The sequence below is a fragment of the Lemur catta genome, chromosome 9 (assembly GCF_020740605.2).
Source record: "Lemur catta isolate mLemCat1 chromosome 9, mLemCat1.pri, whole genome shotgun sequence".
NCBI classification, from domain to species: domain Eukaryota; kingdom Metazoa; phylum Chordata; class Mammalia; order Primates; family Lemuridae; genus Lemur; species Lemur catta.
The window spans coordinates 79,665,537-79,678,884 of NC_059136.1; the positions used below are offsets into that span (position 1 = coordinate 79,665,537).

A 13,348-nucleotide genomic window follows, 5' to 3' on the forward strand; every position below is an offset into this window, starting at 1 on the left:
AACAAGTATTGGCTGACCACCAAGCTGTGTAAAAACATGAGTGTCTCCTAGGAAACCAGGTTTAAAAATTTTAACAAAAATAGAAAGAAATTAGCCAAACAACTAAAACTAGAAAAAATTAGCCGGGCATGGTGGCACGTGCCTGTAGCCCCAGCTACCCGGGAGGCTGAGGTAGGTGGCTTGCTTGAGCCCAGGAGTTTGAGGTTGCTGTGAGCTAGGCTGATGCCACGGCACTCTAGCCTGGGGAACAGAGCCAGACTCTGTCTCAAAAAAAAAAAAAAAAAAATTTGAGTAGAAATACAAGTAGCCACACACTGTGAAGCAGTTGGAGTCCACAGATTTAGTCCAGGCAAGTTGATAAATACACAACAAAATGACAGTGAGAATAACAACCCTGTGGGGAGAACATCCAAATCCAGAGTTCTACAATATCACATCTATAATTACAGTTTTCAATAAAAAAATTACCAGATATGTAAAGAATAAAAAGGGTAACCAATACTCAGGGGAAAAAAGCAGTCAGTGGAAATTGTTTCTGAGTGGGCCCAGATGTTGGACTTAGCAAAGACTTCAAAGCAACTACAATAAATATGTTCAAGGAATTAAATCATGCTTAAAGAATTAAAGGAAAGTATAACAATGCCTCAACAAATAAAGAATCTCAGTGAGGAGACAGAAATCATTAAAAAGTCAAATGGAAATTCTGGAGTTGAAAAGTACAATAACTGAAATGAAAAATTCACTAGATTGGCTCAAAAACAGATTTCAAATGGCAAAAGAAAGAACTCATGGACTTCAAGGTAGATCAAAAATTATCCAGTTGGAATAATGGGGAGAAAAAAGAATGAAAAAAGTGAATAGAGCCTTGGAAACCATGTGACAACATCAAGTAACATATAAAAAGAATTAAACACTATTATTAAGGTTAGTTTAACATCTGAAAATTAATTACTGTATATACCATATTACTAAGGGTGATAATCTACATGATGATCATCTTAGTAGACTCAGAAAAAGCATTGACAAAATCCAACATCCATTCCTAATTAAAAACTCTGAACACTCTAGGAATAGAAGGGAATTTCCTTAACTTGGTAAAGAGCATCTCCAAAAACCCTACAACTAATGTTGTGTTGATGGTAAAAGACTGCATGCTTTCCCCCTAAGATTGGGAACAAAGCAAGGATGTCTACTCTCATTACTATTCAACATTGTGCTAGAGATTGTAGCCACTGCAATAAGGCAAAGAATAGAAAAGGAAAAAGAACCGAAAGGCATGTAGCTTGGAAAGGAAGAAGCAAAACTGTATTGCAGATGACACGATCCTATGTGTAGAAAATCCTAAGAAATAGACACACATACATACAAACCCTGTTAGAACTAATAAACAAGTTCAGTAAAGTTAAAGACAGGATGCAATCTACAGATGGATACACAAAAATCGATTGTATTTCTATATCCTAGAAATAAATAATCCAAAAGTAAAGTTAAGACTATTTCATTCACAATAGCATCAAAAAGAATAAAATACTTAGAAATCAATTTAAAGCCAGAGGTGCATGACTCATACGTGGAAAACTAAAATATTGCTGAGAGAAATTTAAAATGATCTAAATATATGAGAGGCATTCAATGTTCATGAATTAGAAGACTCCTTATTGTTAAGTTCACAGTTTTTCCCAAATTGGTTTATAGATTTAATACAACCCCTGTCAAAATCCCAGCAGGCTTTTTGGGGTAGAAATTGACAAGCTGATCCTAGCATTTATATGGATTGTTTCTCAGCCTTTTGGCTAAGATCAAGTGTATGAAAATTTACATGAAAATGCAAAGAGCCCAGAATAGATAAAGCAGTTTTGAAAAGGAATAAGAAAATTGGGAGACTTACACTACTCATTTTAACTCTTCTAGTTAATGGCACAAGGATGGACATGTAGGTCAATGGAACAGCATTGAGAGTCCAGAAATGAACCTTTATATTTATATTCAATCAATTTTTATCAAAAGTGGCAAGGAAATTCAATAGGGAAAGGATGGTCTTTTCAACAAATGGTATTGGGAAAATTAAATATCCATATGAAAAAGATTACGTTAGACCCTTATTTTATACCATAAACAAAAACTAGCTCAAAATAGTTAATAGATTTAAATGTAAAATCTAAAATTGCAAAACTTCCAAAAAAACCATAGGAGGAATTTTCATGACCTTGGGTTAGGCAAAAAGTTCTTAAATACATCATCAACCATGATTATAAAAGAAGAAATTGGTAAGTTGGACTTTATCAAAATTTAAAAGTTTTGTGCATCAAAGACACCATTAAGAAAATGAAAACAGAGCCACCTTGCTGTGGGGCCCACCAGCTGTCACCTGCACGGGAGGGCATAAAGATGGCACATGTGGTCATGGGCAAAGACAAGTGCAGGGAGCAGCAGCTACTCTCATTGCCCCTGTCCCACATCCTGGTCATACTGATGAGGTCCCCTGAGGTTTCAAGCATCAAGCAGGAGGCACTGGTGCTCATGGCCAAGGCCTCGGGACTCTTTGTTCAATATCTAGCTACCTATTCCTGCAGACATGGCAGTGAAAAGAAAAAGAGAGCCCTGACTTAAAGTGATTTAGCAAATACTGCCGAGGAATTAGAAACTTTTCAGTTTCTTGCATATATATTACCAAAAAAGATTTTAGTTAGTAAATACCTGAAAATGCTTAAAGAGGATGAGAGGGCAGAAGAGGAGGAGAATGACAACAATGATGAAAGCCAAACCCTAAACCAAGAAAGAAGTGCCTTAAAAATCCTCTTGGATTAGCCCCGCTGCCTTGAAGTAAGCACGACACTGTACGTGCGCCTTTAGAGTCTTCACTTTTTCAGGCTTCCACTAGAGCATCTTGTGCACCTGGCTAAGACAGAGCGTCTTACGCACCTACACCATGAATAGCCAAAGGGAAAGAAGCCTGGACGGCAGCTTCTCATTGTAGGCCCACTGCAGTTGGCAGTTGCCAGGAAAGCTGCCTGTCCAGTCAGACACTGCCTGTCGACCCCCTGCCACCCTAAACTGTAAATAAAGGTTGCTTAACTTTTTAGTTTACAAAGATTTAAGCGCTTCTAAACATCAGTTGTGTAGATTCATATACGTATATATTGAAATTAGTTCTTGTAAACAACTAGATTCCGTTCAAGCTAAATGGGTAGTTTATAGGTAGTACACTATTTATTATACATTAATTTTTGTATTTTAAGAAGATTTGGCTATTTGTCCAACAAATATACTTTTCTACGAAAGATCTGCATATATTCTTATAGTAAAATGCCTTGTGGCACTAGCCGTAGAGCCCTCTATTGTTCTAATGCCCTGCTTTTACTACCTGAGAATTTTATGAAATTTAAAAATAAGCATTTCTAACACTTTTATTCCTAGAGAAAAATTCTAACTCAAATTATCAAATCAAATACAAAAAGAAATATTTCCTCTGCATAAACATATTATTCTTAAAGAAATTTTGAAACATTTTGAATATTGAAGACTTCTGTCATCTTACTGTTCTTTGCTTTAAATCCCCAGTAATTGTTTTTACTGTCTACAAGAGAAAACTATATGCCCTATTTTTTTCCCACATAAGGTAAATGTTTGGCTCCTGTCTTTTCAGGGTCTTCCTCTTTTTCTAAAAAAAAAAAGTTATCATTTACACCCAGTAAAATCATCCTTTTTAAGTGTCCATTCTGCGGCTTTTGATAAAACACATACGTTCATAACCAATCAATACACAAAACAGTTGCATCACCCAAAATATTCCTCTGTTCCCCTTTTTAGTTAGTCTCTTCCTGTACCCCTGCCAACCACTGATGTCTGTCTCTATTGTTACAATTCATTTTAAAATATTTTAAAATTCAAAAAATGACAAGCCAGTGATTGGAAATATTTACAAATTATATGTTTGATAAGAGAATTGTATCTAGGATATATAAAGAGTTCCTATAATTCAATAATTAGAAGGCAACTCAATTAAAATAGATAAATAATATGAATAGACCATTCACCAAAAAATTTACAATTGGCTAGTAAGCACCTGAGAAAATGCTCAGTGTCATTAGCCATCAGGGAAATGCAAAGTAAAACCACAATAAAAAATCACTTCATACCCACTAGGATGGCTATCCTCAAAAAGGTAGACATTAATAATAACAAATGTTGGCAAGAATATGGAGAAACTAGGACTTTTATAGATTGCAGGTGGGAATGTACAGCCACTTTGGGAAACAATTTGGCAGTTTCTTAAAAAGTTAAACGTAAATTTACCACAAGATCCGGCAGTTCCACTCTTAGGTATCTGCCCAAGAAAAATTAACATATGTTCACACAAAGACTTGTATGTGAATATTAACAGCAGCATTATTCACAGTAGCCAAAACCCAGGAACAATTCAAATGCCCACTAACTGGTTAATGTATAAATAAAATGTTGTATATCCATGCAATGGAATACAATTCAGCAACAAAAAGGAATGGTCAGCTGAATTACTATGATCACTTCCATGCTACACCATGATCAGAACCTCGAAAACATGCTATATGAAAACACTAGACACAAAAGATCACATATTTTATGATTCCATTTATATGAAATTTCCAGAAAAGTTGAACTGTAGGCATACCTTATTTTATGGCACTTCACAGATAGTGTTTTTTTTTTTTCAAGTTGAAGGTTTGTGACAATCTTGTGTCCGGCAGTTCTAACGGCACCATTTTTCCAACGTTATGCGTCTGCACACTTCTTGTCTCTGTGTCACACTTTGGTAATTCTCACAATATTCCAGCTTTCTCATTAGCGTGTCTGTTATGGTCATCTGTGATTAGGGATCTTTGCTATTACTATTGTAATTGTTTTGGGGTATCATGAACCATGTCCATATAGGATGGTGAACTTAATAAATAAACTGCTCCACTCACTGGCTGTTCCCTGGTCTCTCTCCCTCACCTTAGGCCTCTCTATTCCCTGAGACGCAACAATATTGAAATTAGGCCAATAATAACCCTATAGTGGCCTCTAAGTGGTCAACTAAAGAGTTGCACATCTCTCACTTTAAATCAAAAGCTAGAAATGATTAAGCTTAGTGAGGAAGGCATGTCAAAAGCCATCATAGGCTTCTTGCACCAAATAGCCAAGTTGTGAATGCAAATGAAAGTTTTTGAAGGAAATTAAAAGTGCTACTCCAGTGAACACACAAATGTTAAGAAAGCAAAATAGCCTTTTGGCTGATATGCAGAAAGTTTGAGTGGTCTGGATAGATCAAACCAGCCACAATATTCTCTTAAGCCAAAGCCTAATCCAGAGGAAGGCCCTAACTCAAGAAAGCTGCAGAAGAAAGTTTGAAGCTAGCAGAGGTCAATTCATGAGGTTTAAGGAAAGAAGGCATCTCTATAACATAAAAGGGCAAGGTGAAGCAGCAAGTGCTGATGGAGAAGTTGCAACAAGTTATCCAGAAGATCTAGCTAAGATAATTGAAAGTGGCTACACTAAACAACATATTTTTCAAAGCAGATGAAACAGCCTTCTGTTGGAAGAAGATGCCATTTAGGACTTTCATACCCAGAAGGAAGTCAATGCTTGACTTCAAAGCTTCAAAGGACAAGCTGACTCCCTTGTTAGTGGCTAATGAGCTGGTGACTTTAAGTTTAAGACAATGCTCATTTACCATTTTGAGAATTCTAGGACCCTTGGTAATTATGCTAAATCTACTCTGCCTGTGCTCTAAAAATGGAACTGCAAAGCTTGGATGACAGCACATCTGTTTGCAGCATGGTTTACTGAATATTTTAAGCCCACTGTTTTGACCTACTGCTCAAAAGATTCCTTTCAAAATATTACTGCTCATTGACAATGCACCTGGTCACCCAAGAACTCTGATGGAGATGTACAAGGAGATTAATGTTGTTTTCATCCCTGCTAACACAACATCTATTCTGCAGCCCATGGATCATGGAGTAATTTTGGCTTTCAAGTTTTATTATTTAGGAAATACATTTTGTAAGGCAATGGCTGCCATAGATAGTGATTCTTCTGATAGATCTAGGCAAATTACATTGAAAACCTTCTGGAAAGGATTCACCATTCTAGATTCCATTAACAACATTCATGATTCATGGGAGGAGGTCACAATATCAACATTAACAGGAATTTGGGAGAAGTCGATTGCAACCCTCATGGATGACTTTGAGGGATTCAGAACTTCCATGGAGGAAGCAACTGCAGATGTGATACAAATAGCAAGAGAACTAGAATTGTGAGTGGACCTGAAGATGGGACTGAAGTGCTGCAATCTCGTGATCAAACAAGTGAGGAGTTGCTTCTTATGGATGAGCAAATGAAGTGGTTTCTTGATGTGGAATCTATTGAAGATGCTGGGAACATTGTTGAAATGACAACAGAGAGTGTAGAATATTACATAAACTTAGTTGATAAAGCAGTGGCAGGGTTTGAGATGACTCACTCCAGTTTTGCAAGAAGTTCTACTGTGAGTAATAGGCTATTATTAAATAGCATCATGGGCTACAGAGAAATCTTTTGTAAAAGGAAGAATGAATTGATATGGCAAGTTTCATCATTGTCGTCTTTGAAGAAATTGCCACAGCCACTCCAGTCTTTGGCAACACCCACCCTGATCAGTCAGTAGCCACCAACTTCAAGGCAAGACCCTCCACCACCAAAAAGATTACACCTTGCTGAAGGCTCAAATGATTGTTAGCAATTTTTAGCAATAAAGTATTTTTTAATTAAGGTATACATATTTTTAGACATAATTTGGTTGCACACTTACTAGACTACAGTATAGGGTAAACATAACTTTTATATGCACTAGGAAACAAAAAAATTTGTGTGACTCACTTTATTGCAGTATTTACTTTATTGCAGTGATCTGGAACCAAACCCGTGATATCTCTGAGATACGCTTGTATCTACAGAGGCAGAAAGCAGATCAGTGGTTGCCGTGGACTGGGACTGGGAGAGGGACTAACTGCCAGCGGGAACAGGGGAACTTTTTGTGGTGATGGAAGTGTTCTAAGACTAGATTATGGTGACGTTTGCACAGCTTTCTTAATGTACTAAAACTACTCATAATGGAAGAACTTTATGGTATTTAAATCATACCTCAATAAAGCTGCTAAAAAGTAGTTTTCTAAGCTTTGATTATAATGCCGTTCGTGATAGTGGAAATTTTGGTAAGCAATAATTTATTTGGGTCAGGAACTTCAAGAAATTCTCCCAGCAGACTCCATGGGAACTGGGGGCTTTTTATAATTTGGAGAAAGGTAGAGCAGATAAACAGTTATCACCATGCGTGTTTAGGCCCAAGACTTCCACGTCTCTGGCACGGGGTGGGGGACGGTCCCTTAACACTTGCCTGTACCTCAAGCCTCAGGACGTGTGCTGTAGTACGCTCTCTAATCTCTCTTCTGAGTTCGTATTTTCTTAATTTTGACCTTGTGGCCTTCCTCAAATTTCCCATGTTCCTGACCTCAATTCCTGTTAATTATTATTGCTCTACCTGAACTCTTGATTATCATGTTTCCTCCTGCCCAGCCCAGTAAACTGATCCTGACTTCTGATTGTTCCTTTTGCTTGTTTCATTAATTTTTACGTACTTAAAAAGCAATCTCTGCGGCTGTTTTTAGCCCTGGGCTGCCCTCCAGCTCTGATTAAGCCTGCCACACTGGCTCAAAAGGAAAGCCCATTCCCGGGTTGTTTTGGAGGATGATGACTTTAGGATTTTGACATATTAGATGCCAGTTTCAGAGATCATATTCAGTAGATAATTGAAGATTTGAGATTAGAGGCACAATGAGAAATTAGACTTGGTCCCCCTCTAAGTGTAAAAAACAGAAATGAGCCAAAACATAGACCTTGTGAGATACTACAAGGTAAGGGGTTGGAGAATAATTAGAAACCAAGAAAAGACCTAATTTTTTTCCCAAAGAATTACAAATTATAAATGTGTACAGAATGGTTTTAGTTTTACCTTGAATTCTCTAGGGTAATCATTGTAGTGAAAACAAACTGCTTGAAAGAAAACCAGTAGACATGGAACAGACCAATCTGGAGAAATTACTTAAGGCTATAAAAAAATCTGTCTAAAATCCTCACTATGAATAAAATGTGTGTTTGATTATTTTCTAATAAGAAGCTGATCCCTACTCTTAGGTCTTAAAGGAGACAATCCTTTACAAAACACAAAACCAAACTGTGAAACTGCCTCCCCCACTAGGTGGCAAAAGTGAGCTGCTGAGAAGAGACAAAACAGTTGGGCTCTCAACCCTGCGTTGTCACTTCTTTCTAAGTGGTATGTCCCTAAAACCATCATTTTGAAAAATTCAAACTCTACACATTTGAAATACATATTCTATGTAATCCCTAAAGTCTGTAAAATAAAATAGGGATGAAGATACACCTTGTTTTAATTTTTTTTGGTAGCAATACGAATATTTTGGGACACTTAGTATTTCTTTTCCATAAAATATTGTAGAGAAAATTACTGTAGTCAGTGACAATTTTGTCCCAAGAGTCTCTGGGACAAATAACTGGCCTATGAGAAATATAAGCAAAATGTTCAAGGGATTTTAGGGATGGAGCAGGAATGACTCTAAGAAGATTTTATGCAGAAGTGGACTTTAAAGGATGAACCAGGTCTCTCTCTAGGCAATAGAGAAAAAAGGCATTTAGTGAAAGGTCCAGCAGGCAGTGAAGCTAGCATGGGCCCAGGCACAGAGAGGAGAAGGGCAAGGCTCATGTATTTGACAGGCCGCTTTGGTTGAAGTATAGTGTTGATCTTTGAATATTAGTGGGAACAGGGGTTAGAAGGTGATATAGAGGTTAGAACGTGAAGCATCTTGGAGACCAGGACAAAGAATTTGAATTCCATACAGTGGGTCAAGGGAAGCCATGAAAATTTGCAAGCATGCAAGGCCATTATAGCTAATGTACTGTGGTGTAGGGCATGTACAACTATTATATTAAGCAAGAAATGAGTAAGCAAATTCATTTGAGAAATATCTTTTTTTCTGCTCTTCTACAATTCTGTGAAATAGATATCGTAATGATGCTCTATTGGTAATATTTATTATAAATGGCTCAAATCATTGAATTTTCTCTTTAATTGGGACTACATATCCTCAAATATTATGCAATAAAGGAAAATCCTACTGTAACTTCATAGATGTTAGTTCTGTCCCTCAATTACTAGCCACAAAAAAATTCCAAGTTTTAAGAAAATGTTTTGGACAAATTAGGTAATTTAGACTCTGTGTCTTTTGAATACCATTGGAAGGAACCCTAAGAAGCATCTCACTTCGGGACACACATCCCTTCCCCCCAAGTGGCCAATAGAAATGGAAACTCCTTTCTTGTTCCTTTGTGGAATAATAGGTACTTTCTCAGGATTAGCTGCTCCTGGAGAAGAAACAACAGATCATTGAAAATGCTTTAATTTGCATTTATTTTTTGATTGACATTTGTGAGCCAAAAGACAAATTAACAAATGGTCTTGGCCTAAGAACAATAATCTTATTAAACACGCTTTTGGAAATACATGTTGAATTTTATACCTTTTTCCTCCATTAAGGCCAAAATTGTGAATTCCATGGTAGGTAAGGGAGAACAAAAGCAAAGAGAAATCTAAGGTTCTTTCTCTACAAAAACATGTTAAACATCATAATAGAATATGCTTAGGAAACTCTGACCTAAGCTTTTACCTTTAGAGGTTTAGAGTCTGGGAAATGTTTTACTTACACATGCTGAGGAAGATTTATAGAGAAATGAAATGTACTAGTATACTTTCATAGATAAGTCATCTGGAGTGTGTGTATATAGGGTGTATAACATAATAGCAACAAATGTAATAGATATTTAAAATTTTAAGACATTGAATATAAATACACAATTCTAAAATAAATCATATTTTTCCATTAGTATCTGTTTGCTTTGTATAGAGATGCATTTCCATTTAAAAGCCTAATGTTACTCAAGATAAATTTTGAAGACCTAAAGTACTTAGTTCTCTTTTTCTTATTAAATAACATTTTAATGAGGGTTTAATACTTTTATTTAGTAAATATTCAACTGGGAGGGTTTCTGCAATTTTTTTTTAGTAGGAAAGACTGCACAAAAGGAGTGTTTTCTTATTACTAAATTAGTTACTTTGAAGTATCCGGCAGATTACATCAGTCTCTTATTTGAATTGGTACTACAGAAGACATCTATTGTACATGATTAGCGATGCATTAAATTGGTTATTTATGTTTTAAAATCTAAGCATAGTACAATCTTTTGTGTTTGCCTTCGAAGACTGCTGTTATAATAAAACATTTTGAAATGAGTAAAGTTGTCTTTTTGGTTTAGTTAATGCATCATTGGAGAACTTAAAGATTTTAGCCTCTAACCACTCATCTCCTTGTTTAGTAGAATGTCAGAAAATTGTGCAAATTCCTTTATATTTTAAGGAAAAAAATCATTACATATTATTTTTATAACCACTTTAATAGTCAGAGGTAAGAAAATAATAAAAGAGAAGACTTATCAATCGCATCACTAGCCTCAAGTTTAGCCCTCTAAACATTTGAACATAAGATTAAAATATACTGTGCTATTTTGTCATGGCCATATATTATAATATTGGTCTCTTCTTGTTGCCACTAAGATCATATAGTTATTTTTATAACTGAAAATATAACTAACCTGTTTATCAGAAATCTCATTTTCAAGCTTCTATTAAAAACTTTTGTATAAATGAAGAAAAACGGAGGACTGATAGTTTTTTTCACTAGTCACTGGCAGAAATGAGCATATTTTGTTAAAGGTTTCCCACAATATACTGTGTAACTTAATACTAGGAATAATTTAACTACACGCAGTCCTCCATATCCATGGGTTCTGCATCCATGAATTCAAACAACCATGGATCAAAAATATTTGGGAAAAAAAATTCCACAAGGTTCCAAAAAGCAAAACTTGAATTTGTTGCATACAGAGAAGTATGTTTTATCCACACCAATGAAGTGATGTGTACTCATTGTCTTAGGTATTATAAGTAATCTAGAGATGATTTAAAGTATACAGGAGGATGTGCATAGGTTTTATGCAAGTTCTATGTCATTTTATGTAAGGGACTTGAGCATCTACAGATTTTGATACATGTGGGGGTTTCTGGAACCAGTGCCCCTCAGATGCAAGGGACTTTTCATAGGAATGGTTAAAACCTTTTGTTTAACAACTAAATATACAGTAAGTCATGTTAGGTAGAATGGCAGAGAATGGGTTTTGCGCTTTTTTGAATCCTATATGGTACTAGACACATATATATTATTTAATAAGGAGTCTCAGTGATGACCTCACCTCTGAATTCCCTGAGAAAAAAGGATAAATAAAATAAAGGGACACAGCCCCAGCTTCAGAGCAATCCATGAGAGCCCCAGTCTCTTGACTATACTGCTTGTTTTAAAGCTATTTCATTTCTGCTCAGAGTTTTTCCCTACCCCTGTGGTCTAGAGCCCATCTTCTGGGATATTCTACTTCTGGGCCTTGGTTTCCCAGGAGTTGCCATCTACTGTTATCTTTTTCTCCAGTGGTTCCTTTCCTTCAACTTACAAATGTTCCTTAATTCCAAGTCTTCCACCTCCACTATTCCTTCCTTTTTGAGCTATTATATTATATTCTTCCTTCCTTAACTGCCAAACTTTTCCCACTTTCTCACTTCTTTTTCAGAGGTAGACAATACAGCAAATACAATATGATCTCCATCCCAATCACTATTGCAACTGCCCTGGCCATAGTCACTGTCATCCTACTAACTGCCAAACACAAGGGCCCATATTCAGCCCTCACTCTACTTGACCATTCAGCAGGATTGCTTCCCTCCTTCATGAAACCTTGTTTTACCTTGAGCGACTTTTCTCTTCTCTTTGGTTCTTTGTCTTCTGCTGGCCCCTTGAATGTTATAATACCTCAGCCTTTATCCTTGGTATTTTGGTCTTTTTTGGACCCTATCTACTTCCATGTATTGCACTATTGCACACATTTTGATGCCTTCCCAACCTCTATATTTAGCTATGATACCCTGTATCAGGCAGGGTTCCCCAGAGAAACAAAACTAATAGGATATGTGTGCATTGAGAGAGTGAGTGAGGGGAGAGATTAATTTTAAATAATTTGTGCAATGATTGTATGGCTGGCAAGTCCAAAATCTACAGTGCAGGTAAGCAGGCTGGAAACAGGCTGAGCTGAGGTCGCAGCTGAGTCTGTGCGGCAAACCAGCAGGATGGAACGCAGGCATGATTTCTATGTTACGGCCTTAAGGCAAAATTCCTTATTCTTTAGGAATTCTCAGTTTTTGCTCTTCAACTGATTGGATGAGGCCCCACCCACATTATGAAGAGTAATCTGCTTTATAAGTCAGCTGATTATAATGTTAATCACATCTACAGAATACCTTTACAGGAACATCTAGACTAGTGTTGGACGAAGCAACTAGACACCCATAGCCTAGTCTAGTTGACCCATAAAATTAACCATCACACTTCCTTACCAGCTCTAGACTTATGTTTCATGGGGTAGTTGGAAAACATATAGATCAGGGTTTGACACTTGGTTCTTGTCCTCACTGACTGGGTTGCTTTGGGCGTATTGCTTAATCTCCCCAAATAGCAATTCGTTTGTTTACAAAATATGTATTAGTCTATGTATTTGTCTTCATGATTGTCTTTTTGTATCAGCCCCATTCCTGTCATAGTGCCAGTTACACAAATACTTGATGAATCAATGACATGCAACATGATGAGAGCAGGAAAAAGACTTGAGTTTTGATGTTACTCTAGTGGAGAACTAAGATTTAGACTTTAGAATCAGATTAAAAGTTCTTACTAACGTAACTAGCCAAAAAAAAAAAAGTAAGCATGTGTACACAGTATATGTATGGTGTATGTATTTATTTATTTATTGAATCTATCTATCTATCTGTCTATGGAATCAACGCAGGCCACAGTGTGTACACACACATAGACTGTACTGTGTACGTATGCTTTATGGCTGTTCATTCAATGCCATTGAACATCTCCTAAATGCCAGGCAGTGTGCTAGGCGTGGGTCATACAACATCACGAGTTTCCCTGACTCTGCCTTTATTACCTTCTTCACCAGCCTCTAAAATGTAATAGATAATTGCCTGGAGGAATTATAGGTGACTACAGCATAGCAATGATGTTTACCTTTTTTCCTCCAGAAATAAGGTAGCATTACACGGCAGGCCAACTCTACTAAATGTTTCTTAAATAATCTAAATCATATAGGAAGTTAACTTCAGCTG

The 13,348-nt window shown here is 36.5% G+C and overlaps 1 protein-coding gene and 1 pseudogene across 8 annotated transcripts in view; both read left to right on the top strand.

Moving 5' to 3' along the window:
* The window catches only part of STAU2 (staufen double-stranded RNA binding protein 2), a 295,401-nt gene that overhangs the window by 209,857 nt on the left and 72,196 nt on the right, over positions 1 to 13,348 (top strand). The window lies entirely within an intron of this gene.
* LOC123644934 lies at positions 2,348 to 2,998 on the top strand (annotated as a pseudogene).